This window comes from Triticum urartu, chromosome 3A, assembly GCF_056163025.1.
Source record: "Triticum urartu cultivar PI428250 chromosome 3A, HENAU_Tu73, whole genome shotgun sequence".
NCBI classification, from domain to species: domain Eukaryota; kingdom Viridiplantae; phylum Streptophyta; class Magnoliopsida; order Poales; family Poaceae; genus Triticum; species Triticum urartu.
This window is the reverse complement of record NC_141875.1, coordinates 665,699,629-665,719,804: the sequence shown is the minus strand read 5'-3', so window position 1 is coordinate 665,719,804 and position 20,176 is coordinate 665,699,629. Positions and strand designations below refer to the sequence as shown.

The following is a 20,176-nucleotide window of genomic DNA, read 5'->3' as shown; positions in this document are numbered from 1 at the left end:
CCCACCCGAGCTGCTGCTCAATCTCCTATCGCATTGCTCTAAAATGGCTCCATTTGTTCGTTCGCTCAGTCCACTTTTGCATCACTTGAGTAACCTCTCTCATCTCCCATGGTTTGATTTTACATGTAGTATAAAAGGCATAGACCAGTCGTATAAAAAGGCTATACTTTGTGTCTCAGTCACGTATCAGATCGAGATGCATCCAAGAGGCGGTGTCCCCTAACACATCTCAAAAGACCACCTGATCTAATGTATAGTATGACACAAGAATGCCCTAGCATACTATTGCACAACCATCAGACCATATCCGCACATCCCCCACTCCGCTCTAGTAGCCACGTGTAAAGGGCACATGCTAACCTTGTTTCCTTTTCTCCTTCTATAGGCAGGGGAGGGCAATCACTGGTGAGAGGCGTAATGCGTGCAAGCCACCCATCCTTCTCCACTCTTTCGATTAGAGCACCACTGTCAATCGAATTGCCCATGATCATGGCAAAGACTTGCATGGTAACCGTCTTCTCCATGTAGAGGAGGTGGAAGTTATGCGCCTCGAGCCTCCAACGGTCCAAGAGCGCGGTGATGAAAATGGGGTTGATGACCCTCGTGGTCATAGGGGGTATAACATGTAAAAATTGAACAAGTTATGCTCACTGCCTTTGTGCATGCAAACAAAAGAAAAAGTGAATAACTTTTGTTATTTCCTTGTTATTCTCGGTTTCCCCAAATGGATTATGCTTGAATCTTCTAGAACATTGTTTTAAATATCCTCCTCATGTATAATAGTCTTCATGATTCGGATATAATATACTCGGTCTCGCCTCGCCCATCCTAGTAGATCCATATGCACTAGCCCCAACCTGATATTTACAAGAAATTTTCCTGGAAAAAATAGTCAATGCATATAACAAAACTACATGGAATATCTTTCTTTTTGAGGTCTGCAATATAGCTTTACCTCTTTTAGTGAATATATATTATTACTTTTGTAAAACTCATACCCTAAGGATCTTGATTTCTTCAAAAAAGAAGAGGCTTGCCCGGTTAATTAACAGAAAATCAGGTTAAAACTGTCACAACAGCCCAAACAGGGCAAAAGTAGGCACATGGCCACCCACACGAAAATACGCAAACGCCTCAGAGAAGAAACACAAATTTGAGGTCGTCACTAAGTATCGTCATCATCATCACTCTCCCATGAGCCGGCGACTCCGACTTCACCATCGAATTTCACCAACAAAGCCATTGTCTCCAAAAATGCCGGAACCCATGTTTGCCCATGCCAAACAGTCGGCCACCGCAGCAGGTGCCTAGATAGCTCCAACTAAGATCACCAAAACACAGGAGAAATGAGCAGAGTTGGCGCCAACCAACACCTCCTTGGAGACCACCAGCCACTTGTCATCTTCACCACCTAGGCACCTCCGACTACACGACGGCATGGCGAGACCCAGAAGAGACATGTTGACAGAGTGCCTAGAAAGAAGATGACCAAAATATTCAAAAGTTCAATTACTTCACCACCAATAAATTGCAATTACACAAACAAACAAAAACACAATTTCACCAAAAAAAGTGTTTGCAGCCAAATAAAGCGTGATTTCACAAAAAATTCTAGTTGCAACAAAGAAACAATAATAAAAAAGGTAAAAAGGTGAATGTGTAATTGCACTAAGAACAAAGCGCAATGTGTAGGAACACATCACATTATAATAATGTCGAATCATGTGCTCAGGGGATCAATAGTGGCTATTGATTGCACAAAAGTGTAAGCGCAACAAAAATAAAGCTAGAAAAAATAAAAAAATATTTCAAAAAAGGTGGCCGCAACTAAAAATATGTGGCGTCCAATCCAATGGTAGCACTATAGGAACAACTAATCTCATGATCCATAAAAAAACATATGACCTGAGTTTAACTTAACGCCAACTTCATTTCAAGTTGGGCCGCAATCATGGTCACCTCACCGAATTGTTTCTTTCTGAGCTTCTTTTAATCTCGAGTTGGAAAGATAGGATAAAATTTGGAGAAAGCAAGAACTGGTACTCCCACGATCATAGATTATGGATTGATCTGGTTATGGCATGTGTGAGATCAATTAAATATCCAGTGAAGTTTAATGGGAAGGTTTTGAATTCTTTCACAGCATCATGAATTTTAAGGCAAGGTGACCTGCTTTCTCCGTTCTTGTTCCTTTTCATTGTTGATGTCTTATTTGCTTTGGTGAATAAACCAATGAGAGAGGAAGGTTTGGTTGGAGTAAGGATATGTTGTAGGGCACCTATGATTTCACATCTAATATTTGCATGTGATTCTTTGTTCTTCGTGTCAATCAGCAACATGCTCCGTGGTGAAAGATTTGTTGAACACATATGTGTCGTCGATGGGGCAACGGGTCAACCCCTCCAAGTGTCCTATCCTTTTCTCTCACACTTTCCTGCCTGACCTGGCGGATGAAGTGAAGAGTACTATGGAGATAACCCAACAGGTGTTTGAACCAAAATATTTGGGATTGCCAATCCCCGATGGAAGGGTAAAGAAAGGTATGTCTGAAACTCTACAAGCTAGCCTAAGCAAAAGGGTTGGTAGATTGGAGTGAAAAATATGTTTCCTGGGGTAACAAGGAGGTCTTGCTCAAAGTTGTTACCCAAGCCATACCAACATATATTATGAGTGTCTTTCGACTCCCTACATCAGTTTGTGATGATTTGACACACTTGATGAGATAGTACTAATGGGGGGTTAGAGAATGGGAAAAGGAAAATGGCGTGGCTGAGTTGGGAGAAAATGATTCTACCAAAAGCAAAAGGTGGTATGAGGTTCAGGGATATGCGTATTTTTAAACAAGCAGGCATGGCGCCTTCTTGACTCCCCTGATAGCCTATGTGTCAGGCTCTGCATGCTAGATACTACCCCAATGGTAACTTACTGGACACAGTATTCACAGGAAATTCGTATGCGCTTTGAAAAGGAATTGAACATGGGTTAGAGTTGCTGAAGAGAGGAGTAATCTGGCGGGTCGGCAAATGGCGAGAAAATAAGAACATGGGGGGATCCTTGAATCCCTAAGGGCTCTATCTTCAAACTAGTCACCCCTAAAAGAAATGGCAGGCTAAATCATGTTCAGACTTCTTGAATGACCGTAGAGCATGGAACACACGACTCCTTGGAGAATATTTTTGGCCAATGGATGTGGATGTGATCCAGACGCGTCAATGCCAAGATTTTATTTCTTGTTAGCCAGAACGCACTGGCTGCTTCACAGTCCGTAGCACCTATAGGCTGGCTACTTTGGAGCACGACGATGTGTTCGCTAGTGGTGCATCAAGTGACATCCCGAACGGTGAGCGGCAGCTCTGGAAGTCAATTTGAAGGGCTCGGGTCCCTAAAAAATGAAATCATGGCCTAAAAAAACACTGTTGGCATGCCTGCTACCATGAAGGGCAAGGCCGATCATCACATTAGCGTGCGTGCGACTTGCCCTGTCTGTGGGACCGATGAGGAGTGCAGTTCCCATGCGCTGGTCACTTTCGGTCACGCCCAAAGAACTTTAGTACCACAGGCGTAAGTGTGGCCTCTCCCACCTCAGGAGCGCCTACTACATATTGGCAAGGATTGGCTCCTCATGTTCCATGTTGGCTGATCAGCCGATACAAGAAGCATGCTCATTTACTTGATTAGAGAATCTGGTAGTTAAGGAATTTCAACACACACGGAAAAGATGCTATACCAGCTGATATTTCCGTTGAAATATTCGCAAAGTTACTGGCGGCCCCTTAATAACGATAAAAAAATACTCCTCTGAGAAGATACTTAAGGGAAAGATGTCTATGGTTAATACTGCTGCAGTACCCGAGCCACCTGTTGTAAAACCGGTGTTGTCATGGCCACCACTGCCTAGGGACAGACATGTTTATCTGTCGATGGGTCCTACTCGGCTCTAACATAACAGCGGCAATGTCTATAGGTTCTTATTTCATAGTAATAATGCACTTGAGGCAGAAATTCATGCATTAAAGCAAGGCATGGCTCTTGCAATCCAGCATACGAATCTTTCGGTTGTTATTCAGTAGGACTCGTCATCAGCTCTATTGATTCTCACTACTAATTCTCTCAACTATTCTTCTTACGGCCATTTGGCTTTGGAGATTAAAGTCCTTCTGGTTGATAGGGAGTTTATTCCACAGAAAATATAACATGGTCATAATAGAATAGCAGATTGTTTGGCAAGACATAGCCGTACTGTGTAGCACACCCTATTTATTGAGGGCATCGGACCTCTTGATTGTAACTCTATAATCATGTAATAAAATCCCTATTCTCCCGGGGAAAAAGTAAGAACTAGTAATACCCATGCCAAAAAACAAAACAAAACTGGTAATACATATTTTGGACTTTCATAGACACACCTCAATGGTCCTGGCTCTACTTCCACACGCAGTAAGAAGAATGCTTGGAGCCAAAGAGTGGGAGCAGAAAGAAGAATGGCACGATGGCATCACCCGATCGACCAATAAGTAATAATACAGTATTAATGGTTGCTTGTGTGTGCTATGTTCTTTTTGTTTTGGCATGAACATTCATGGATCTTTTCCATTTTTGCATGTTTGCTTTGCGGCACAGAAATTAAAAAGAATAAGCAGAGAGCGACAGAAACCAATATTTGATTGGGAGAGAAGATAAAGGCTCGGTAAAACAAGATCGGTCGGATGTAGCACTGTCACCTGTTGCAAGAAGGAAGAGATCTGCAAAATCGTCTGCGCACCATGGCGCACTGAGCCCTCGTGCGGGCTTGAGCGTGAACCAAGGAGCAAAGCTAGCTTTAGGTGCGTGGACGTTATATAAGAGGATGGCAGATGTGAGTAACTTGTACTTCCTCCGTTCTGAATTATTTATCGTAGAAATTGATGTATCTAGATGTATTTTAGTTCTAGATACATCCATTTCTGCGACGAGTAATTTGGAACCAATGGAGTAGTTAGGAGATCCTTTAATTAACAATTACTTTCTCCGCAAATCGAATTCATGAGTGTGAGTAACTTGTGGTTCGGCCGCATGGACATGAGCGTATTAAAATTTAATTTCAAAAGACTAGTTGTTTCTTGCGAAAAGACTAGTCGTAACGTTGATATCAATATAGTGGTTACTTCATAGTAATTCATTAATTGATATTTTCTTTGTCCCATAATATAAAAGCATTTTTGACATCAACATTTTAAGACGGTAAAACTGAGCCAAATCCCAGCCCTCTCACGTCATGGGCATTTATGGCCGTCCATTTTGATCATTTGGGCGATTTCAGCCGTCAAATATGGTGTCCATTCTGGCCTCCACCGAACGTTCTATTTACTGGGCCAAATGTCTTGCTCCCCGTGCTCTTCCTCCAATCTCCTCAGGCTATCACGGGAATACCAGTATCAAAGTTATATCACGCAGGGTTGTGATCTAAGAGCATCTCCAACAGGCGCCGAACGCGCCGCGTGTTAAAAACTGCTTTGCTGCGTGCTCATCGCCTGGTTTGGCGCGGCGCGCACCGCTGGCTCCAGCAGCCGTGCTAAAAAGTAGCGTGCGAAGTTCCAGCAGTGCGTAAAAATGCAGCGCGCGCGACTCTTGCGCAAACAATATATGCATTTCAAAACAGAAGAAAAAGATCAAACACAAACAAAAATAAATCAAAATAAATAATTCAATTTCGTTATTACAACTCAAACAAACAGTTTATCGTTCAATACAATAAATAGTGTAATAAACACAACAAATAGTTCAACAATACAATATCGAACGCACAAATCATGATGCTCTTTGTCGTCCATTCCATGCCCATCACTCCTCAATGAGATCCTTCTAAAAATCATTATGCGCTGCGGGACGTCGAATGGCATGATAGGAGGCAACAAAACGGGCCACCCTTTCAGCCCTCCGTCGCACTCGCACGGGATGTTCCAAGAGGTCATACTGAGAGTAGTCTACATCTTTGCCACGCTCATTCTCGATGATCATGTTATGCATGATCACACAAGCGTGCATGATGTACCAAAGCATTTTCTGATCCCAAAATCTAGCCGGTCCTCTCACAATAGCAAATTGGGCTTGCAAAATCCCAAAAGCTCTTTCCACATCTTTTCTAGCCGCCGCCTGAGCATTGTGGAAATCAAGATTTTTCTTACCTTCTGGCTTTTTCAACAGCTTGACAAAGGTTTGCCACTTTAGATAGATGCCATCCGCTAGATAATAGCCATAGTTGTATGTACGACCATTTGCTACAAACTGCACCGGTGGCAACTCACCATTTGCAATCTTATTCACCAGTGGTGACCGGTTGACAACATTGATGTCATTCAAAGATCCAGGCATTCCAAAGAATGCATGCCAAATCCAAAGTCTCTTGATCGGCCACCGCTTTAAGGATTATAGTGAAATCCTTTTTTTGGCCGTGGAATTGCCCATGTCATGCCTTTGGACAATTCTTCCAACTCCAATGCATGCAATCTATTGAGCCAAGCATGTCAGGAAAGCCGCGAGCTTTGTTCATCGCCAATAGCCTTGCGGCGTCTTCAGCATTGGGAGATCTCAAATACTCCTCACCAAACACTTGCACAATTCCGACTACGAAGCGCTTGACACACATGATGGCTTGGCTCTCACCCATAGCCAAGTGATGATCAACTAGATCAGCCGGTATACTGTATGCCAGCATACGCAAAGCGGCTGTCACCTTCTGAAAGGTGCTATGTCCGAGCTCTCCGGCGGCATTCCTCCTTTGCTGAAAAAAGTGTTCATGGCTCGCTAGTTTCTCTGCAATGCACCTGAACAACTCGGTGCTCATCCTAAACCGGCGACAAAAATACGACTCGGGGTATGTGGGATTCTCCGCAAAATAATGCCTGATCAATCTGTTGTGGGCATCGATCCTATCCCTCCAAATTTTCTGCCGACCCATAACCGAACCACCGTGCTTCGGTTTTTTATTGATATGCATAGCTAGGATCATTGCAAGATCCTCCTCCTCTTCCATATCAAATTCTTCTTCGGAAGAATCATACGACGAAATCATCTACAATGTTCAATACTATGCTATAAAAACTACAATCAACATGCACGAAATTCATGGCTTTTGAGCAATACATACCTTCTAGACGTTTTGTCGAACACCTTGCGGGCGCCGAGCAGCAGCGAGCGCGTGGGCGCTGTTCGTCAGAGGACGGACACGCGCGAGGGGCGGCGGGACTAGAGGGGGGGGGGCAGAGAAGCCGCCGAGGGGCGGGGATAGACCGGGGAAGCGCCGGAACGGTCGCCGGGTGGCGCAGTCAGCGACGGCGGCGCGGCTGGATGAGGTGTGGGAGTTGCGAGCGAGCGCGCGAGAGTCCAGCGCGCGGGAGCGGGCGCAGCAAATAAACGGCGTGCGATTAAGTTTCGGCCCGCGCACTGAACTACATATGCCGCGCGCGCTGTTTTTGCACGCCCGCTGAAGCAACTATACCGGTTGCGCGTGCGCTAAAACGGACAATTTTGCGGCGCGGCGCTAGTTTGACGCGGCTGTTGGAGATGCTCTAAGACAAGGCTATACTGTTGGAACCCTTTAATCGTTCTTCTTTTGTTTCAAGACAAAGCTGGTGGCATTATAACCCTGGTATTTCTGTGCAGAATTCCTCCAGCGCATGCACACGGGAAAGAGATCACTTGGAGTAGAACTACCCTCGTACAAGACTTACAGAAAAGCGGACGGTCATATGATGTTGTTGCCATGTTGAACTGCGAGGAGTGTAATGAGAAAGTGCTTCTACCACTATTGGCTGTATAATTTCATTTTGTTCCCAGAAAAAAATTGTTGGAATAATAAGTACGTATTTTCTTTCAACAAGCATGGTAGCAATCTGAAGTCTGAACTGGCAGCGTTGTTTTATTCTGTTACATGTTTCCAATCGCAGGATTTCTTATACATTTTTTTAGAAAAGGAGGATGATCCCTGGTCTTTATGGCCACTTTATTAATTATTCTCATAAGACCTTACAAAGTCACACAATAGTAAGACTAAAGCCGGTGTCTAAGCAACAAACTGTCGTTACACCTATCCAGTTGATGAAAGGGCGCAGATAACCTGAGCCTAATACCAAACAGACATCGCGGCCAAGCCTAACATCTAAGACCTGAGATCCTAACCTAGCCACTTGCCGGGTCTGGGGCACACACTGGTCCGGCGTGCTCTCAGAGGCCGCCGCCACCAACTGCCACCGCTCCATCCTCAGAACTGTACTTATGCATCAACCTTGCTCGGTCCAGCTATCGTCGACGCCACCACGACGCCTAACGGCACCTCCTCCCTGCGCGCAAACAGCTGAACACATCGCGGTCGCCCGTGATACACCTCAGCGCCATGTTGCCAAGTATCACCAGCCGACACAGCTTGAAGCCCTTGGATGATCTATCATGCATAGCACCTGCCGACCAGGCATGACCAAGCGTAGCACCTGTCGGTCAGGCATGACTTGACATCTCCACCGAAGCTCCGTGCAAGACGAAGCCGCTCCACCTCCTGCCTCTGACTTCCAGCACTGCTCCACAAAAGATGCTCCCAAGAGAGAAACGACACCGCAGTGCCGCCATCGTCCGGTCTGAAACACCAGACCCTAGGGTTTCCCCCGGAGCAATACGAGTGGGTCGATGGTATTCACACGACGATGCCTTCATTAAGGTAACGACGTGGAACGCCGCCATCGCCCGCCGTCGGCTCGGTTTTCACCGGCAACTACGTCTCCCCGACTCGCAGCTGGTGCCAGATGCCGGATCCCGAGATCCGAACACCCAGCCTCAGGCCAACCACCTCTGATGGAAGAGATGACCACCACACCGCCGGCTGCACCGGTCAGAACAGATCTTATCGAAGGTGCCGCCGACGAGACCACCAGGCCCTTCACGCCATCATCGTCGATCTGAAGGCAGCATGCACGCCACCGCAGCCAAGCTGGCCGCCGCCGCCCGAAGGGCTATCCGCAGCGCCCGCAGCCCTGCCCTCCGCCGCGCCAAGTCGTCGCCGTCCGAGGACGGACCGGCCTCCCGCCGCCTGCAGCCATCTGCCGCACGGCAGATCCCAGATCGGTCGCGCCACCACACGCCTTGGGGTCCGCCCCATCTCAGAGACGCGCGAGAGAGGAGATCCCCAGCCACCGCCGTCGGCCCCCGGGCTTAGCCCGGCGGCGGCGGAGGGAGAGGAGGAGGGAGTTTGCGGCGGCGGCGGCTAGGTTTATGGCCACTCGAGTCGCCCTAGGGGGAGGACGACACGGGGGTCTTTGTCAAGTATTTCTTATACATGTTGCATGATAAAATAATAGGCCCAAAATGAGTAACTTATTACCTCATGTTTTGATCTGTCTGTGTTCTATATGACTCGTGTATAATAGTGGCCAGTGCTATACACACAAGCATGGTCATTCACTGAAGAATCATAAGTACCTGAAGCTGCACTAGGAAAAGTGACATTCGACGACGCTACTCTGTCTTTGGGGTGTCATCTGATAATTCTTATTGACCATTGTTGGGTTGGTTTCTGCGTTCTGGACTCTGCTCGACAACTCTGCTATGCACTGCTAACAATTAAGTAAAATTCTTTAGGCCTTGTTCGGTTCCTTCAGATTTAAAGGGGTTTGAAGAGGATTGAGAGGGATTAAATCCCCCACAAGTCAAAATCCACCTCAATCCTCTCCAATCCTCTTCAATCCCTTGTGGGAGGGATTAACCGAACAAGCCCTTAGTTTGTGCCTGGCTTCAATTTATTTTCATGGTAATGCTACTGTTCAGCAGGCGAGGCGAATGACGAGGGGATCGGTCGATCCTGCGGACTTGGGTGATTTATCTGCCAAGGAGAAAGGAGGGAATTCAGCCGACGCCTCGTCTGGTTGAAATTGATCCACCGAGATTTCAAGATGCAGACATTCTTCCGTTTCTGTTCGGACATTCATGGTGGGTGATGGTACATGCATATATATGCTGCCCCCTACCACTCTTCACTCAACCTTTGCACTCTACATCCTTTTAGTGTGTAAGAGGTAGTTAAATTTGATATAGTGAGAAACATGATTGTAGATTATACTATGTTTCTATTGTACAGAGTGAGATCTGTGTCTGCCCACTGACCCGACGCCTCGTCGCTGCCGAACACCCATGCTCTGTCCCGACCAGCTCTCATGCAGCATGGCTAGAAGACTCTGACACGTCTAGATCTGCCAGCCGCCATCCCAACCGCATGGTATTTCAATTTTAAACCGGCGGTATGTGTGCGCAGTGAAGAAATATCAAGCCTTTACATGGCACAACTGATACATGTGTTTTTATTTAAAAGGAGGTTAGAACTGATACATGTGTGCAGTTCACATGTATTGCTTCCACTTAGCTACAACTCGTATGTCCATGTATGGAAGAATCTGTCTATTTGTCATGTATTTGTAGAATTTTGCCTTTTGTCTTATGTGCAGTAATACGTGATCATCTTTTCATGAATATAAATGTTCATCTTTGGATAATAGTTTCATTAATTTTATCGGGACTCCAAGTGCATAGCGCTTACTTGCAAAAATACCCTACTTGGACAATATAATGTTCTTATTTGGGTAAACAATAAACCTTACCCAAATAGTATGTAAAAGTAAAACAAAGGCTGGTCATGGTAATTAATGCGCATTTGCAATTGCACATATTCTTTCTTTTCATGTTACAGAGAATCTCCATACATGACGAACTACTACATCAACATTTTTCCCAGCTTTTCAACAATATACACTAGGCAGTAAGTCCCATGGTATATGAAGTATGATTTTGTTTTGTTTGTTTATGAGCACTACCCTAATTTACATGGGATTTCTATGAAAACTTCTGAAACTATGGTCGGTTTTTATATGGTCATATTTTGTGACCATGACTTATTAAGATCACACTTCTAATTATATTGTTTAATTCAACATTTCTATTAGCAATTTGTTTTGTTTCTTTCACATCACAGATCACTCAAACTTGATAGTTTGAGTTTTCAATTCTATAGATCCTACTTCTGCCATTGCTTGTTCCTTCACTCCTGACCAATACTATGGTACATGTGTCAACAATATAAGTTCATTAGCTCCAACTTAATAATCCAGATTGTATAATCGCCATGTTGAAAATTGAGAAATGCATTCCTTCCGATCTAGAGAAAAGGTTATTAGTTAATATGCTATTTACTAGACCTGAACAGTAGTCTAGCTTGCTTGCAAAAAATAGCGAGTTCAATTCGCAGTCGTGGTATTCTTCAGTTATCTATTTTTTTGTCCCACAAGTTACTTTGGGAGTATAATTGTTTTTCTCTTCCTCTACATGTCCTATACTAACATATGTTATTTTGTGCTAGAGAGGAAAGATAGAATTTAACTTTGATTCCAATGGAAGTTTTATTTGCTTTCCATGTCAGTAGTTTTGCTGCACTATAGTTGTGATAATCCTTGTGGCAATTATTGTGCTGATTAGATCATGTTAAGCATGATTAGTTTTTTAGAGTCGGTCTACTTTAAACGTTGCCTAGCGCCGCTGTTCTGAATTGAACACCAATCTTCTAATAAATCTTCCAATTATGGAAACAGAAACTTGATCTAGGAGTCAATTACTAATACCATCTTCTTAGATCAAATAAATTAAACTTTTTTATTGACCAATACTGTGCTCCACTGTCGTACAATGATTAAAGTTATGTACTTTGATTACTAACAAAATATGGCTCCGCTTATCAGCTTGCAGCAATACCTAAAATTTGATCGTAAAATGTATGGGCGCGGCAACGTGCCATCAACGATCTAGTAATTTTCAATCAGAGGGTACACTACGGTTGCATGCATGCACTGCCATTCTCTCTCCCAGATAAATGCACCCATTTATTTTACGTTTGCTAATTTAGATCGTTCATATATTTTAAACCAATATTCTGATTTTAAAACTTTATATATATGAACTCATGCCGCAAAGACCTTTGGAACAAGACTGATTTTGGCTACATGTTAAATGAGTTTAAAATTCATGAAACGTATTTCACATATTTCGCCCGCTTGAAATCTTCTGAATAAAATGATTTCAAGCAGTTTCACAAGTTTTTCATTTCAGTTTCATGTTGTTTTCCATTTTCACAACTTACATTTTGCTTTCCACGGGCATGGTTCAGAAAAATCATATATATCTCAATTGCACATTTTGAAAGAACATATTTTACTATTTTAAAATAAACCGTTTCACATTTTGAAATAATCGGTTTCATTTCACAAGTTGACATTTCAGTTTGATAATATTTTTCACTTTCAGAAGCTACATTTCACTTTACACTAGCACATTTTTGAAAAAACATGTTTAACTCTTTTGAATAAACTGCTACACATTTCGAAATAATCAATTTCACAAGTTGACATTTTAGTTCATATTGTTTTTAACTTTCAAACCTACATTTCACTTTGCATAGTTGTTTAACAAAATCATATCTATTTCAATTTCACATCATTCAAAAAACATATTTCACTCTTTTGAAGTAAACCGTTACACATTTCAAAAATTAAAATTTCACAAGTTGAGATTTTAGGTTCAAATTTTTTTTCACTTTCAGAAGGAGCATTTCACTTTTCATTAGCTTATTTCACAAAAATCACATCCATTTCAATTGCATATTTTTGAAATAACATATTTTACTCTTTTGAAATAAAATGTTACACATTTCCAAATAATCAGTTTCACAAGTCGATATTTCAGTTTCATATGTGGGTTAAATAGGTTTCGGTGAAAAATGTTATTTTCACATATTTCTATGAAATATGTTTGTTTCAGATTTTTTCTAGTGAAATGAGTATTTTTTCACATATGAAATGTGAAACGTCGAAATTTAAATGTGTTTGAAATGTTTCCAAAATCCATCTAATTCTAAAGCTCTTGACACCGCAAGTTCAAATATATAAAGAAAATTCAGAAATGAGTCTATAGTTTAAAAGGTATGGTTGATTTAAATTGTCTAACATGAAATAAAGTCTATGAATTCGTTCTGCATGTGGAGTGAGAGAAGAGACATGCATGCATACCTTACCTGACAAAACGTGTACTTTGGGCCCATTAAACAGACACTGATTTGACTAACAAGAAAAAAAATACAAGAAATATACTAGTGCTATGCATCTAGGTGGGTCATACATTCTCACCAATCTCAGAAGAAGTGAGTGGTCTCAGATGTACTGGTACGTAAGGCAACCGCGCAAAATGACTTTATATGACATCATCCATGAGGCCATATTTAGTTATATAGGACTTGCAAAGCTAAAAAAAGCTTGGACGAATAAAATGTTCTAAGACAAAAGTTAAACGTTCTAACAAAAAAGAAGAATTGGTCGGACAAAAAATTTATATTATTAGTGGCGCTCTATCATTAGTCATATATTTTCCGTTCTAATACGCGGACGGTGTCGGCGCCTTCACGGGCGGCGCAGTGGTGCCCTTGGTGACGCGTACACGCTTGACGAGTGCAGACATGACGCCCATGATCTTCTCCAGGTCACCGTCTTTCGAGAGCAGGTCATTCTTCTTGGACGCCCCTTCCTGCCGGCACTCATCGCAGTTCCACACGACCGAGTCGCTCTCGGTCCTCGCAATGAAGCTCCGCACGTCGGCGAGCCTCACGTTGTGGTGACTAAGGCGCGCGGCAGCGTCCTCGATGTCCGCCGCGCAATGGTCCATGCACCACCACATGCCATCCTTGATGCCCTTTTCCTCGGAGCGCGCGAGGGTGGCCGCCTTGGTGCTGGTATTGGCTGCAGCGTGGACCGCAATCTCGGCCAGCGCGAGAGCGTCCGCAGATTTACTCTTCGGGCATGCTGACAGGACGGTGACACAGTACTCCGGGTACGGCGTGTCGGCGCATGCCGCCTTGACATTGCCGCCGGTGGCGTCGACGAGGGAGGCCGCGCCTAGGAATAGGAGGGAGAGGGAGAGGGCACGCATGCTCGGGCAACGTGTCGCCATGGTCGTGGAGGTGATGCGAGATTTGCATGGTGCTATCTCCCATATATAGAGGAGCATGGCGCTATTGCCCACATGCGTACGCCCATATCTCTACCTAATAATAAAGCATGCATCATTTTTGATCGTCCGTCGTGTCTTTTAAAAAAAATCCCTGCAACTTGTTGAAATCAACCCGCGGTCCATCTTTAAGTTGGGACGAATCGTTTTTTCTACTTTACATAAAACCTTTGAGCTTTATACTAATCAACCCGCAGTCCAACATAAAAGCCCCTAATATTTGCATTAATCAACCCGCAGTCCATCTAGACTAAATATTTTTCAAAATAATCATATCTTTTAAACTCTAACTTCATTTTTAACATGTTATACATGAAATTTGATTAAAAAATATGTAGAATCTAAATATGATGTTATTTTTATCTAGGAGCTATTAAAATATGCTATTTAGGGTGCAACCTAAATCAATGGCGCGTGATCCGTCATTCCTTCGTACCAGCATCGATTTATATTGCAAATAAACATGTCACACGCATTGCTCTATGCTGCTTGGCAAGGAGCGAGTCAGGAAATGATTGCAATGAATAAATCACAATCCGTAGGCATGTTGTACTTTCACCAGCTTCTCTCTTTGTACATGTCCCATAGTCGAAGAAACTACATACGTATTTTTTTAGCAAAAATTCACACACGTACTTGCCACCGGACTACACTATTCATTTTTATTGTGAATAGAAAAATAATTTTTATAGCATATACATACACTTATGAAATTCATGAACATCAAAAGTACGTGCAGATATATTTATTAAATATCCAAACAATTCTTGTGATAGTTAGGAACGTTAATATTGGATCCAATACATATGATCTTAATTTGTGTTTTATCCGTGCATGTCATGGTGACACATATAGACTTTCTTAAATAGATTTAATTTTATAAGATTTATGGACACTGGAAGTACATGAAGATTTATTTTGAAAATCTCCAAACAATTCGGGGCGGCCTATTCTTAATATTTACTTTCTTCCGTTTTTCCTTTTTCTTTTCACCTTTTTTGTACATTAAAAAATTTGGGACTTCAAAAAAGTTCCAAAAATTAAAAAAATGTGAATTTTCAAAAAAATAATTTGATAAATCTCTCTTTTTTTGTAGATTCAAACAATGTTCGTAATTTAGTAAAAATAATATTCAAAAAATGTTTGGAATTATGAAAACAAATGCTCGGGAAATCAAATAAATTCATGATTTGTTAAAAAAAATCATGTATTAAAAAACTTAATTAAATTGAACAAAGTTTTGCTAACTCAAAAAATGTTCATGAATGGAAAAATATCCTAAAAGTTTAAAAACTGTTCGTGACTTACAATTTTTTTATTCATTCATAAAATCTCCGCTGATTCAAAAAAGGATCATGTATTTGAAAAATATATATTCCTGAATTTCAGAAGTTGTTCCACCAATTTCCAAAACAATGTTCGTCCATTCTAGAAATGTTTGCTGATTCAATAAAATTGTTAAAAAAATGTCCATAACGTTTTTTTAAATGTTTGGAAATAGTATAAAATTTTATGAATTCAAAAAATGTACTTGATTTTAGAAAATATTCAAAAATTTGTAAAAGTGTTCAGGAATTTGAAAAATGTTCACGAGTTTAAAAAAAAAGTTCATGATTTCACGAAATTGATAGTGATAGTGTATCTCGGTGATCCAACAAAATGTGATCATGGCCATGGGAGATCACGATTTTTTTCTCCCGTTGCGACGCACTGGTCATTTTTCTAGTTTTACGTTGTAATCATTTTATTTAGAACATACACAATGGATATAGTATCCAAGCTCTCGGCAAGACAAAACAAAATGATAAATCGGGTCCAAGACATTTGCAAGTTTAGAATTTGCAAAGAATTTCATGAGGTCGTCGTTCTTGTCTACAGTACTCCTATATGCATGCAGACAGATGGAAATAGACGAGTGATCACGAAGGCTGCAGCTCGTACGTCGCGCGCTATTGCCGTGCTCTCACCTGTATGAAACAGCCCATCGTCTTAGGTGCGCATGCAAATCGGCCGCTACATGCCCCCATGGCAAGCTCCCAAATAGTACTACAAGTTTGCAGTGCTACACACTGCCACAATCCTCTACATCCTTGCAAGTCACAACAATGGCATCTCGAACAAGAACCGCCACCTCTCTCCTCATCTTCGTCCTCACCACCACGGTTGCTGCGTCTACATCGTCCACAAATGCTGCCGCCACGCCGCCGTCACCAGAGGCACCGCCGCCGCCACCACCACCACCGCCACCGCCGCCGCCGTGCGTCGCACCACAGCCGGTTGCAGCGTTCCTCCGCGCGCGATGCGCCGCCACGCTGTACCGAGTGACCTGCTACAACACCCTCATCCCCTACGGCTGCGTGTTCCAGACAAACCCCGTCAGGCTCGCCCGGGCCGCCGTCGAGCTCAACGCGCGTGAAGGAGGTCGTTGCCCGTGGCGGCATTGGCCAGCCGGGAAGAGCCGCCTACGCGTTGCAGGACTGCGCGGGCACGGTCTCCTCGGCGGCCGGGCTGGCCAAGAAGTCGGGGGCCGAGATCGGCAAGCTCGACGCGGCGGGAAGCAATGCGACCGTGACTCAGGTCAGGTGGGCGATCTCCAACGCGCAGACGTGGCTCAGCGCCGCCATGAGCAACGAGGCCACATGCACCGAAGAGCTCGCCCCATGGGGAGCCGCCGCCGCCGCGAAGGAGCTTGTTGCCCGGACGGTGATTGCCATGGAGAGCACGAGCGTCGCCCTCGCGCTGGTCAATGGCATGCCACGCTAAAATTAGCAATGGTGAAATGTGTGGTGGTGCCTCGTCGTTTAGTTTCCACGAATTAGGGACTGCTTAGTATACTTTACTACTCCCTCCGTCTTGTAAGACATCTTTCAACACTACACTAGTGTTAAAAAACGTTTTACATTTAAGACGTCTTACATTATGAGACGGAGGTATAGGACGGAGGGAGTAGTTCCTTATAGAACTGAATGAGCATTTGCTGTAATAATTTGCAAGTGAAGTTGTTTATAGAAAATTGGATTTAGTGCAATACTAACAACTAAGTAAATAAAGATGTAATCTCATACTGGAATGTTTTGTTCAGGACCATTCTTTTGTAACTACTAACTTGTTTTTTTTTTTGCAAAAAAAATTCTGATTTATTCATCAACAATTAAGGTAGTACAAAAAATAGTTGAAGTAAAAATTACATTCAGACCCGTAGATCACATCAACATCAAATTTTAATGTGGGATGAATGTGCAGAAACTAAAGCAAACCCAACGTATAAGATTTTGAGGCACATTCTGTCTTGAGGTACCATATGTGGTCTACACATGTAGGGTTGAAAACAAAGGAGATATTGAAATCTCTCTTTCCCCGAAAAAGAAGAAACACATATAAAAAATATTTTACTATGAGCATGATGTTCCACCTATCCGCTAGCTAGCGGCACTCCTGTCTGGCGTGGAGTATAAGATGGCAGGACTACCAGAAGATCCGTCATCAAGAGATGATGATTGAAACACCACTTCGTGTTTGTGGTGAAAAGCATTGTTCTGGCCTTGACGAACCTACGTCCTTATCTTGTCGAAGGCATTGTCTTATCAGGATGAAATCCGTATCTTGATTGTTTTGGCTGGGCAGGACGACGGCGGCAGGGGAACATTTATTCCTTCTTGAAGCCGATCCTATGGAAGAAGTCGACTTAGTTATAGGTGTTAATTTTGTATCTTCCAATAATTTAATTTGTGTCTATGTCTTGTACTCTGTTTGTCGATGATTTTGATCCTTTGCCTTATATCAAGTTCAACAAAAAAAAATTGTGTGCATCATAATAATGCAGAGGCTGGTGGTTTCGTCCACTTTTTTTGGAAGAAAAAATGCTCATGATATCTCGTGCATGTATCAGCCATTGATCTGATTGCATGTTCGAAGAAAGTAGCCATGTGACCCTTGTATTCCATAAGTACTGTTCATTTCACTGGAATTTACCCATGTATTGCACCAGTTATATCGTAGTCTGTCATTTTTTTACCATCAATCACGCTTGACGACTTTCCCTCATTACCGGCAAGCATAATGTGCCACGTCATGCTCCACATCCCATGATTATCATGTTATTTGAAGCTTTGAATCTATTTTATCTTTTGTAAGTGCATCTAGTGCCCCTTAGTAATTTTGGTGTATTGAAGACTTATAGGTTAAGGGACTAATGCGTGTGTGAGTGTACACAGGTCTATAAGTCTATGAGGAGTTTGATATTTACAGAAAAAATCGACCCCTAAAAATGAACATCTTCGACTGAAGATTTTGGTATTTTTGAAGACTTTCATGAAAACTTTGAAAGTGAAGAAATTGGTGTGTCCGTGAAAACTTGATATTCATGCGAGGAATATGAAGCTTGAAGACTTTCGTTTTCATAGTTTTGTTTTTCTCTTTCTTGAGTCATAGGAAACACCATATTGTTAAAGAAGGTCGAGGAAATACTAAGGAAAAATTTCCATGTGATGCTCAACTCAAAATACTACACCTACCAATCCCTTCGAGTGAAGCCATTGGAAATCTCATACAGTTCAGTCAATTTCTTCAGTGACAGAGACGAAATTCTTCTGGTCTCTAAGGAATTTGTCCTGACTGAGGAGTTAGGAATTCTCTAGTGCGGATTGCCTACACAGTGAGGAACATGATAGCCCTGATGATTTTGCTACTCAAAATTCTGACCATTGTTGTGCTATGCGCCAGCTGTTCCAAAATATCTATCCACCTAACGGTCATATCATTGAAGGGCATTTATGTCTTATCATGTCGGGCTGCTCTCTAGGCTATAGATAGCCGCCCCCTACAACCACTAGCTAGTTGGCTGCTCCAAGAGAAACTGACACTTGTCATTTGAGAGCAACCCATCCTCCGATGACTTTGAGCGAAAATCATCAAGCGAGGAAAAACCAAAAACCCAAACACCTACAAACCCCAAGTGATTGAGCATCACTGAAGAGATTGATCCTGAGTGGATCCGACGCTTGTTACCTTTGAAGACTGTACTTCTTCCAGACGATTAGGCGTCATGCTCTAGAGCATCCAAGAGGAATTGTGGATCGCCGAGTGACCAAGTTTGTGAAGGTTTGGAAGTCGTCTGAAGACTTATCACGAGTGATTGACCTTAGTTCAAGGAGAATACGGTGAGGACTGGGTGTCTTGGACTAAGTGTCCTTGACTGGGTGTCCGGGACTGTGTGTCCTCGAGTTTAAATACTCAGCCGCTCCAACTAGACGTACAACTGAGACAGTAGTTGGAACTGGTCTACCAAATCATTGTCTTCACCGAGCTTGCTGGTTCTATTTCCTTAACTCTTTCATTTCCTCATAACTGTGTTGTATGTTTGTTCATATCTGTGTTTGAAGACTTTGACTGAAGACTTTCTCAATTTTCTCGGTTCAATTTTTTCAGTCTGTTTGTCTTCATCCTGTGTTATCCTGTAATTACGCTTCATGTACTCTGTGCCTGTCTTCATTTCATCATGATGACTATGCTTGTATTATGTTGTGTTTACTTTTGAGTACTTATTCCGCTGCTAGTAGTTCTTCGCTAAGGAATTTCCTCACCAGCAAATTCCCTAGTGAAGAATTTCATAAAAATCGCCTATTCACCCCCCTCTAGTCGATATAACGCACTTTCAATGGTATCAGAGCAAGGTACTCCCTTGTTCTATGTGATTTTGGTTTAACCGCCTAGAGTTTTAGTTATGTCGACCGCAGGTATGATCAAGGTCTCTGCTGGGTATCCTACCTTCGATGGGACGGACTACCCCTACTGGAAGATTAAGATGCGAATGCATCTTGAAGCAATTGATAACGATCTCTGGTATGTTGTGGAAAATGGTGTTCCCTCAGTCACACCTTCTCTGAATGCTGCCGATGTGAAGAGATTCAAGCAACTCAACTCTCAAGCGAAGAATATCATATGTGGCCATCATAGCAAAGGACAGTATGGCAGAGTGAGTGCTTTGAAAACATCGAAGCTTATCTGGGACAGATTGTCCGAAGTGAATGAAGGAGTCTCAACTCAGCGTGACTCTCGAGTTGATGTTCTTCGCAATCTCTTCAACTGCTTCAAAAGACTCGACAATGAAAAT

At 42.8% G+C, this 20,176-nt stretch overlaps 1 pseudogene; it reads left to right on the top strand.

The window, feature by feature from the left end:
• The first annotated feature begins 15,992 nt into the window (after nt 1-15,992).
• On the top strand, nt 15,993-16,992 carry LOC147981238 (21 kDa protein-like; annotated as a pseudogene).
• The last annotated feature ends 3,184 nt before the right edge of the window (nt 16,993-20,176 follow it).